Below are 10,440 nucleotides of genomic sequence, written 5' to 3'. Positions count from 1 at the left end.
ATCTACAATATCGTGAGCAATACCATGTCATACACCTGCATCAACGTGTATTCCTGCTCACGTCTGAATAATTTGAGACTTGCTATACGATAGACTTACTATATTTTTAAATTATGAAGAATATTATGAATTACTGAATGAAACCAAGTTAAAAATTTATGATAATTGTTTATAAAATGTCCAATATTGGGTATCTTTGCCAAAGTGGAGCTTCTACGTAGACTGAAAATTTACATACCATAGGAATATATATGTCATTTTGTGTTCAGCAATTTCACGTACCACATTCTCTCTCTCTCTCTCTCGTTCTCTTTCTCTCTCTCTCTCTCTCGTTCTCTCTCTCTCTCTCGTTCTCTCTCTCTCTCGTTCTCTCTCTCTCTCGTTCTCTCTCTCTCTCTCTCTCACTCTCGTTCTCTCTCTCTCTCGTTCTCTCTCTCTCTCTCTCTCACTCTCGTTCTCTCTCTCTCTCTCCTACACGCAGAGGACGGCGGCTGCATGGAGCCCTGCGGTAAGCAATCTCTCATCCCGACACTCACGCCCTCACCACGATCGTCCTCCACCCCATCAGGAGAAGAGCAGGCCTCCGGGGCATCGTGCACTTATACCACAATGAGCAGTAGTTTCTTTCATCACTCTCTCTCTGGTGAGAGGGACCAGCAGATAGCATGTTCTTGCTGTCTCATTTCCATCTCTAGTTACAGCCCCGCTCCTGTGCCAGGTAAGTCCACGACGGGCTCACCATAGCCCGTGCTACTTGGAACTTTTTGTTCTTAGTAGCTGAATCTTAAACAACAGCAACAGCATCCTGGTATCTTCCCTCAGCTGGTGGGAGAGGCATGGAGTGAGGGATTCGCTCCCATCTTCCATCCTTCAGCTGAGAGGCACATCGAGTTGTACAAGCCCCCCCCCCCTCCACCCCCCCCTCTCATTCCTCATTTGATCAGAGAGGTTCCTGGGGAGGGGTGGGGGGGGGAGGGGGGGTAGTAAAATGTCCCCCCCCCCTCACCCCTCACCGTCTCCCTTCACTCAGCTGATGTGGGGTTACGAGAGGGCGAATCCACTACTCCCTTCACACACACAGTTCTCCGTTTTCTTCCTCTATTTGTGTTTATACTTCAGCATGTTAGGTAAGGCTCTGGGAAGGTGAGGCGTCTGGCACCCACCACCCTGGTCGTGCCGCAGTCCGGCACACGTCACAGTAGCGAGGATAAGTACCAATTACCAATCCAAGGAACCTAGGTAGTTAGAATACTGTATAACAACTCATGGCCTCACAAGCGAGGGGTGTATGCGGTTTCGAGTCTCCTACAGCCCAGGTGAATAGAATAGAATATTGTATATATAATTTGTGCTTAACTGGACTAGAACTCTGCTAGCTTCAGTTAAATGATATTCCATTGCATATACAAATAAGCACACGTTATTTACTTATAATATTAGCCAAAAATACACAAAGATATATGACATATTTTATATATTTTCTTCCTATACACACGCCCATATGTGAACAAGTCTTGCTGTCTTACATAACCAAAAACGACTTGCTGAATCTCTTCAGCGAGCCACAAGAGGCGCATCACTCTAGGGCGTTAAAAAGCGTTCCGGTCATGACCATTGAGCCGGGTCTGCCCCGGGTCCAGTAGAGGGCGCTCTCTTATATTTATATATTATTGGGTTATTTATCTTAGTGGTGGGCGGGCGGTGACTGGTCCGGCTGCAAGAGATTGCTCACTTGTACAGTAACGACACATCCGGCCTTTGCCCTGATGGCGTATTCTGCAGTGTTGGTTGGTAATGTTGCCTTGGCGGCATTAGACGATCTGGGGGGCACTAGGTATGCACGAGTGGGTAGTTTGACTGTTTATTTTAGCAGTAACTCAAATCACACTCACACGTGCAACAGCACCCGTCACTCACACGTGCAGCAGCACCCGTCACTCACACGTGCAGCAGCACCCGTCACTCACACGTGCAGCAGCACCCGTCACAAACACGTGCAACACGCAAGGGTCGTTAAGCCCAACAGTTTCGGCTGGTGATTCGGGTGGTGGAGGTCAGGCTCGTGTATCAACCTGGGAATATTTGTCTGTCTTACTCATAATTGTTGGTCTTAAAGTGAACTTTTGTTTTCTGTGGAAACGAGGGAGAAATGTCCGACGGCATGGCTCGGGACTCTTGGTAATTATCGTGTTTGTGTTTCCTGTAATATAACCTGTCTCTGTGCGCCCAGAGAGAGAGCTTACTGATGTTTTAATTTAACTTTTCTGTCAAAACTTACAGCATCTCCCATTATCAGGGTTGTTGTTTGTGATTCAGCTACTGGGAACAAAACGTTGCAAGCAGCACGGACTATGGTGACCCCGCTTTTAATGGCTACTGAGGTTTCCTCTACCCAGTAACGATTGACCGACCCCCCCCCCTCCGCAAGATGCAACATATAACAGTTAACTCTTAGTTAGCAGGAAACGTTTCCAAAATCGATTGTAATGCTCTCAAAGATACTGAATTGTTTCTATATTGAAAGAGACAAATGTTACCAGTTTTTTTTTGTTGGTAATATGTTCATGGATAAGAATACTATACAAAAGGCCACAAATAGATATTTTCGTGAACTTGATTCCTAATATTTTCTCTATTAGATGTTGATACAGATGTTTTGCCATGTTTTAAAGCAAATATAAAATATTTATAATTCCCCAAAAATATTTTGAAGGAAATTTCGAAACGGTATTGAAAGTTTGAGACACAGGTGACGTCACTGGCAGTAGCCTGCGCCAGCAACAGCCGTCACAACTTGGAGGGAAAAGTTACGAGCGGCACAGAAACTTGTGACACACACACGTGACACATCACCACTTGAAGAACAAGTTTGTGACGCACTTGCTCAAGGACTCTTGAACCCCCTCCCTTCCCCGAGGAGCGTGTGTGAAGGGGACTCCCCGGACACTTGGAGGAGGAAGCAGGGGGGCTCCGCTCCCCGGACACATGAAGGAGGCAAGCAGGGGGGCTCCGCTCCCCGGACACATGGAGGCAAGCAGGGGGCTCCCCCGTCTATGCTGGAGACGGCGAGGCCGGGCGACGACTCGACAGGGGCTTGCGTGACCCCTTTATAAATTCACTCAGATGTGATTCGGCGGTAGGAAGAGTGAGAGATCAGAGGGATATACAGTACTGTATTGCGCTCCCACGCTTCGTGTTTCTCAGGGAGCTTCGCTCCCGGTGCTTCAAGGGGGGGATGAGACAGGCCGCCGAGCCTTGTAGGGGACGAACGCTGCAGCAGCTACTATTGCTGCTTTTCCTGTTACTTCATTTGCTGTTTCTCTTTTTTATTATGGTGTTGTTGGTTCTGCTTTTGATCCCTGTCGTTACTTCTGTAGATTCTGCCACTTTTGTTGCTGCTCCTGGTACCTCCTGGTGCTGCTCCTGGTACCTCCTGGTGCTGCTCCTGGTACCTCCTGGTGCTGCTCCTGGTACCTCCTGGTGCTGCTCTCTCAAGCACCATCGTAACATTTACAACTGCCCTAGTCTGGTAATTACCGCCTCCAAGGCTATATCAAAGGAGTAATTTTTAATTTAAATTGAAAAATCCATCAATTTGGCTTCTCTAAATTAACATAAGCCATAAAAAGCGATCACAGAACCACCAGAGGACCAGGGTGTAGGTGTCGGAGACTGGAGACACAGAGGGCCCAGGGGCCAGATTCACGAAGCAGTTACGCAAGCACTTACGAACCTGGGGCCAGATTCACGAAGCAGTTACGCAAGTACTTACAAACGTGTACATCTTTCCTCAATCTTTGACGGCTTTGGTTACATTTATTAAACAGTTTACATGCATGAAAACTTGCCAATCAACTGTTGGTTTTGTTATAAACAGCCTCCTTGTGCTTCGGAGCTCATTAACAGTTTAATAATTATAAACAAAGCCGCCAAAGATTGAGAAAAGATGTGCAGGTTCGTAAGTGCATGCGTAAATGCTTTGTGAATCTGGCCCCAGGAGGGATGAGGGAAACACTCCATTCGAGTTAGATTATAAATCTGCCAGTATGTGGAACAAGTTACATTAATAGTGTTGGGACGAGATCAACAAGAAAGTCATCACCTGAAAAATGACAAATAAAGGACGTTTGTTACCTAATCAGTGGCTGGAAAGGCTGGGCTAAGGAGCTAATGCTCGACCCTCTAAGCACGTCTTGGCGAGAACGGAGATAAGAGAAAACAAGATTCGTATTTCGCAATGCTTGAAGCATCTTACGTTATTAAAACATTAAATCAGTTTATTGCTCAACAGCATATTGCTGTGGGCAGATGTTTCATTCATCTTTAGGCAGCTTAACGCTGTTAATTACACTAAAACCATACTCAAGAGTTCCACCACCAGAGTTATTTATCCTGTGCTGTACAAACAAGTTGAAATACGCCAAGCGTAGGTTATCTTGAGGTTATCTTGAGGTTATCTTGAGATGGCCTTGTGCCCGAAACGCTATGCGTGCTAGTGGCTTTACAAGAATGTTAATTCAACTCAATTTCTATAAGTTGAATTAACAATCAACTGTTAACCCCCAATATAACTTCTGGTATATAAATAAATAAATAGATGATTTCGGGGCTTAGCGTCCCCGCGGCCCGGTCCTCGACCAGTCCTCCTATTTTGTTACACATCCCCAGGAAGCAACCCGTAGCAGCTGTCTAACTCCTAGGTACCTATATACTGCTAGGTGAACAGTTGCATCAAGGTGAAAGAAACTCTGCCCATTTGTTTCCCCCTCCGCCGGGGATCAAAGCCGGAATCTTAGGACTACGAATCCCTAGCGCTGTCCACTCAGCCGTCAGGCCCCCGACGAAAGGACCAAGCCTGATTAGCATAACCTCATTATCACGCCTCAAATATTATAAATGATGTGAAGTTGTACAGTAAATAATACATAAATATATAATATTTACATTTTAACAGCAGCTCGGTCGGGGGAGCCGGTCGGTCGAGCGGACAGCACGCTGCTCTTGAGATCCTGTGGTCCTGGGTTCGATCCCAGGCGCCGGCGAGAAACCATGGGCAGAGTTTCTTTCACCCTATGCCTCTGTTACCTAGCAGTAAAATAGGCACCTGGGTGTTAGTCAGCTGTCACGGGCTGCTTCCTGGGGGTGGAGGCCTGGTCGAGAACCGGGCCGCGGGGACACTAAAAAAGCCCCGAAATCATTTCAAGATAACCTCAAGATAACCTCAAGATAACCTCAAAATAACCTCAAGATAACCTCAAGATAACCCGCGGAAGAAATTGACTATAGTTCCCCTGTTTCCAGTACAAATAATCACTTCCGTTGGCAGCCTTCCTGCTGGCTTCTCGACCGGCAACCCAACCACTTGGGCAGGACGGTAGAGCGACGGTCTCGTTTCATGCAGGTCGGCGTTCAATCCCCGACCGTCCATAAGTGGTTGGGCACCATTCCTTTACCCCCCCCCCCCCCTTCCCATCCCAAATCCTAATCATGACCCCTTCCCAGTGCTATATAGTCGTAATGACTTGGCGGTTTCCCTATTCACAGCCTCGCTCCTGTGCCAGGTAAGCTACGGGCTCACCATAGCCTGTGCTACTTTGAACTTGCTCCGAGTAGCTGAATCTATAACACCAACAACGGCGGTTTCCCTTGATAGCTGCCTTCCCTTCCCTTCTCGACCGCCAACATTACTGGACATTGTTACCCCGAGATGAAGAACTTACAGCCCCGCTCCTGTGCCAGGTAAGTCCACTACGGGCTCACCATAGCCCGTGCTACTTGCCCCGCTCCTGTGCCAGGTAAGTCCACTACGGGCTCACCATAGCCCGTGCTACTTGCCCCGCTCCTGTGCCAGGTAAGTCCACTACGGGCTCACCATAGCCCGTGCTACTTGCCCCGCTCCTGTGCCAGGTAAGTCCACTACGGGCTCACCATAGCCCGTGCTACTTGCCCCGCTCCTGTGCCAGGTAAGTCCACTACGGGCTCACCATAGTCCGTGCTACTTGGAACTTTTAGTCCCCAGTAGCTGAATCTTAAACGACAACAACCTAGATGAAAATCATGATTTCCATGGACAATATTGACTCATGGTAGTCCGTAACCTTCCTCTCCTGGCCTGTCAATAATATTCTAAAAGGCTTTTTACCATATATAGTCCACAACACAGTAAGTCAATGACGAGACGGAAATTTTGACACCTAATCCACACGTCTGAAAACAAAAAGAGGGCTCAGACGTTTCGCTCCGTCCTGGACCATAATTAAGTCCAATACTGACTGAAATGTTGTCACTTTCTTACTTTTCAGGCGTGTGGGTTGAGTGTTTAGTCCACAGTCTTTTGTCCAGCTGACCGACGACAGTATTCCCAGACAATATTAATCCCCATTTACGAACCTCCCCACTTACCCCCACATTAACATTCAGATAAACAAATAGTGTAGTGTAGTGTATTGTAGTGTAGTATAGTGTAGTGTATTGTAGTATAGTGTAGTATAGTGTAGTGTATTGTAGTGTAGTATAGTGTATTGAAGTGTAGTGTTTAACATTCAGAGACCAGACACCTGGTCAACTCCTTCAATTTAATTATTCTCATCATATAACGAATGTTTCGTTAACAACTTAATTATTCTACAATGTAACATATATGCTTCGTTAACGCAGAACAATGGGTTTGTTGAGCATTTTAATAAGGCAGGATATTGGTCGGGTCGGACGGGGCCCGGCAGCACTGACTTCTGGTCTGTACGACACTATACGTCAAGCTTCCTCAAGCTGGTGGGGCGGGGGGGGGGGGATATACGTCACTCTTCCTCAAGCTGAAGGGGGAGATACACGTCACTCTTCCTCAAGCTGGAGGGGGGGGGGGGATACACGTCACTCTTCCTCAAGTAGTTGAAGGGGGGGGGATCTACGTCACTCTTCCTCAAGTTGAAGGGGGGGGGGATCTACGTCACTCTTCCTCAAGCTGGAGGGGGGGGGGGATACACGTCACTCTTCCTCAAGCTGAAGGGGGGGGGATATACGTCACTTCCTCAAGCTGGAGGGGGGGGGATACACGTCAATCTTCCTCAAGCTGAAGGGGGGAGGATACACGTCACTCTTCCTCAAGCTGAAGGGGGGGGGGGGGATATACGTCACTCTTCCTCAAGCTGAAGGGGGGGGGATACACGTCAATCTTCCTCAAGCTGAAGGGGGGGGGATATACGTCACTCTTCCTCAAGCTGAAGGGGGGGGGGGGTGGATACACGTCACTCTTCCTCAAGCTGAAGGGGGGGGGATATACGTCACTCTTCCTCAAGCTGGAGGGGGGGATACACGTCACTCTTCCTCAAGCTGGAGGGGGGGGGGGAGTGGACATAAGTTTTCTGCTCACATGTACAAATAAGAAACTAATTTTACTGGGAATTTTGACTAATTTTACTGGGAATTTTGACTCATTTGTTGTCAAAGAAATTGGAGTTTTCACCACACCCTGACATGCGCCACACCCTGACATGCGCCACGCCCTATGTGCACCACACCCTATCATGCGCCACGCCCTGACATGCGCCACGCCCTGACATGCGCCACACCCGGACATGCGCCACACCCCTGACATGCGCCACACCCTGACATGCGCCACACCCCTGACATGCGCCACACCCTGGTTGATTCTGTCTCCTCACTGGAAAAGATAGTTATTTTACCCTGGCACTATCTTGTATTCCCCTAGTACTACCCTGGATCTGGTAGTAGATGTGGCCCTTAAGTATAAGTCCAGAGGTTCACGAGAGAACAATAACATCAACGGCGTATATCTCCTCAGGACAGCGGTAGTGAAGCCTTCAGCAGCTTCGACAGAGGAAGCCTTCTATTTCCTGTATAAAACAAGTGGGGGAACAACCGACTGAATGGCATCCCAACCTTAGATAGCTCCCATCCCAACGTACATATGCAAAAAAATATGCGTATTATTAACGGAAACCTTTCATGCGCAAATATCAACGCAATCATTCATGCGCACATGCGCAACGAAACCCTTTAATCAACCATTTTATTTCAATGTTTTCATATATATATATATATATTCCTGAGAAGCATTAATATCAGGCCTTGTTGCTGAGGCAGTGACAAGGCTCTGACAGTCAAGAATGTCAGATGAACATAGCATCAGGTGAAAACGTTGCGGGGCTGACGTGCTTGACTGACAAGCATTGATATTGCAAGCAACGTGCACGCCATGCACTGCTGCTGCCGGGTATGGGTTATGACCCACCCTGAAAAAGTGTATATTAAAAAAGATAATGGAAAGTGTCGTTTTCGGAAAATCATGCGAATATTTCTCTACCAAACGAAGCCCCCATGTAGAACATTGTTCATTTTTTTTAAAACGCATTTTCCACGCAATGTTATGACTGGTAAAATCCAAATGAACCGCGTATTAGAAACATGAAAACTTACGATTGGAAAACAATTGAGATTATCAGCAGCAGAATTATATAATGTGGTGGAATATACTGATATACAAGATAACATATAAGGGGCCTCGTAGCCTGGTGGATAGCGCGCAGGACTCGTAATTCTGTGGCGCGGGTTCGATTCCCGCACGAGGCAGAAACAAAATGGGTAAAGTTTCTTTCACCCTGAATGCCCCTGTTACCTAGCAGTAAATAGGTACCTGGGAGTTAGTCAGCTGTCACGGGCTGCTTCCTGGGGGTGGAGGCCTGGTCGAGGACCGGGCCGCGGGGACACTAAAGCCCCGAAATCATCAAGATAACCTCAAGATATGCTTATAGGACAACAGAGGCCCCAGGACAGGCAGCTTCAATGCCACATATATCCCCAATGTCCATACTGAACTTTGGGACGAACGCGAAGAAATAATCATGATATATCACAGTTAAGATAACATAATCCAAGTTGTTATCACAGTGTGACTTAAGAAAATAGATCGTATAGTTCCCAGAATTATCACCGGTTAACCTATATCTTCTAATAAGAGTCTACAGCTTGCTAAATAAATTAACTAATAAACACTGGTATACTGTAGAACTTGAACGTCATAGACGCTAGCAACACAGTGTTCTCAATCACGTTACCTTACCTTGAGGTTACCTTGAGGTGCTTCCAGGGCTTAGGGTCCCCGCGGCCCGGTCGTCGACCAGGCCTCCTCTGTTAAAATGACGTTAAAATGCACATTAATGTGCATGTGTACATTTTGGTCATATTTACACTACTTGTACATTACCTGTTAAATGGAAGAAGGTGAGAGGTTGTCAGGTGTTTGTATATTAATCCTACGCGAAGCCTGTCACAATTATCTGACGGTGACGCCGCAGGAGACGAAAGCGACGGCGGGGGAACAGGAGACGGAAGTGACGGCGGGGGAACAGGAGACGGAAGTGACGGCACTAACGCCCGACGGGTTATGACACAAATAAACATATATTTGTGAGGATCCTTTCTCCTTGACGAACGACAACTGCCTGACGAGTCATTGTCCCAACCCCGAGGAACGTAAACAAAACGACATGCCGCCACCTTGCGGCGACTCTCTCAACCACCCAAATGACCCTACTGGTATTTGTGGTGATTGGGTACATTTCTGTGTGAATGAGAATCGTTGCAAAGGATTCCGTAAATATCAGATTATTTGTGTTAATTGCCCAATGTGCAGTGATTACTGATTACCAATTTGTTGTTTTGCCCTAAAGGTTCCTTGCAAGGTGCTGGCATGTTGCAACTGTTTCTTAGGAAAATGAGTGGGAAAACAATAGGGGGGTGAAACCCATCGTCAGACTGTGCTGGTCCAACCCGTTCTCACACTAGGCTGGTTAAAGCAGCGGCTGTCCTCCCCAGACGCATTCATCAATTTTAACATACTGTGTCTTAAAAAATGGGGTTGTTTTCATACATAAATTAATATTCTTATAAATAAAATTTTGGCGTAGGTTAGGTGTTTAGGTTCTGTTGGTAATTATTTGTATTTATAAGTTCGTGGGTGAAGCATTTCTAGAATTGTGGTTCGAACAGAGGACGTGAGCGAAGCACTTGTTGCGGAAGTGTTCGGACGTCAGCAGTTGTGAGTCGTGTGTAAACAGTTTTTCTTTCATAAACACCTGGGGGTTTGGCGGCTGGATTAAAGAACTTGAATCTTTGTATGCGAGAACGGGTTGCGCATTTATCAACCCGTCCTCCAAACAAAGATTTAAGAGTGATTCCATGCACCCGCCAAACCCCCTGTTTATAAATGAAAAGCGGTTTACACACGACTCACAACTGCTGACGTTCGAACATATCCGAAACAAGTGCTTCACTGACGAATTTTGTTCGAACCACAACGCTGTAAATGCTTCACCCACGTACTACAAATACAAATAATCGTAACAGAACCTAAACACCTAACCTAACCTATGCCTATTTATACACAATATGCTAATATATTATAATATTAATTTATACTTG

At 46.7% G+C, this 10,440-nt stretch overlaps 1 long non-coding RNA gene across 1 annotated transcript in view; it reads right to left on the bottom strand.

The window, feature by feature from the left end:
• LOC138356749 (uncharacterized) overlaps positions 1 to 9,475 on the bottom strand; it is a 91,660-nt gene extending 82,185 nt beyond the window's left edge. The window contains exon 1 of the long non-coding RNA XR_011224635.1: positions 9,224 to 9,475. This is a non-coding gene — a long non-coding RNA (uncharacterized lncRNA). The remainder of the gene's footprint in view (positions 1 to 9,223) is intronic.
• Between the last annotated feature and the right edge of the window lie 965 nt (positions 9,476 to 10,440).

The sequence above is a fragment of the Procambarus clarkii genome, chromosome 7, assembly GCF_040958095.1.
Source record: "Procambarus clarkii isolate CNS0578487 chromosome 7, FALCON_Pclarkii_2.0, whole genome shotgun sequence".
Lineage (NCBI taxonomy): Eukaryota > Metazoa > Arthropoda > Malacostraca > Decapoda > Cambaridae > Procambarus > Procambarus clarkii.
Note: the sequence above shows the minus strand (reverse complement) of the source record. Positions and strands in the feature narration are given on the sequence as shown.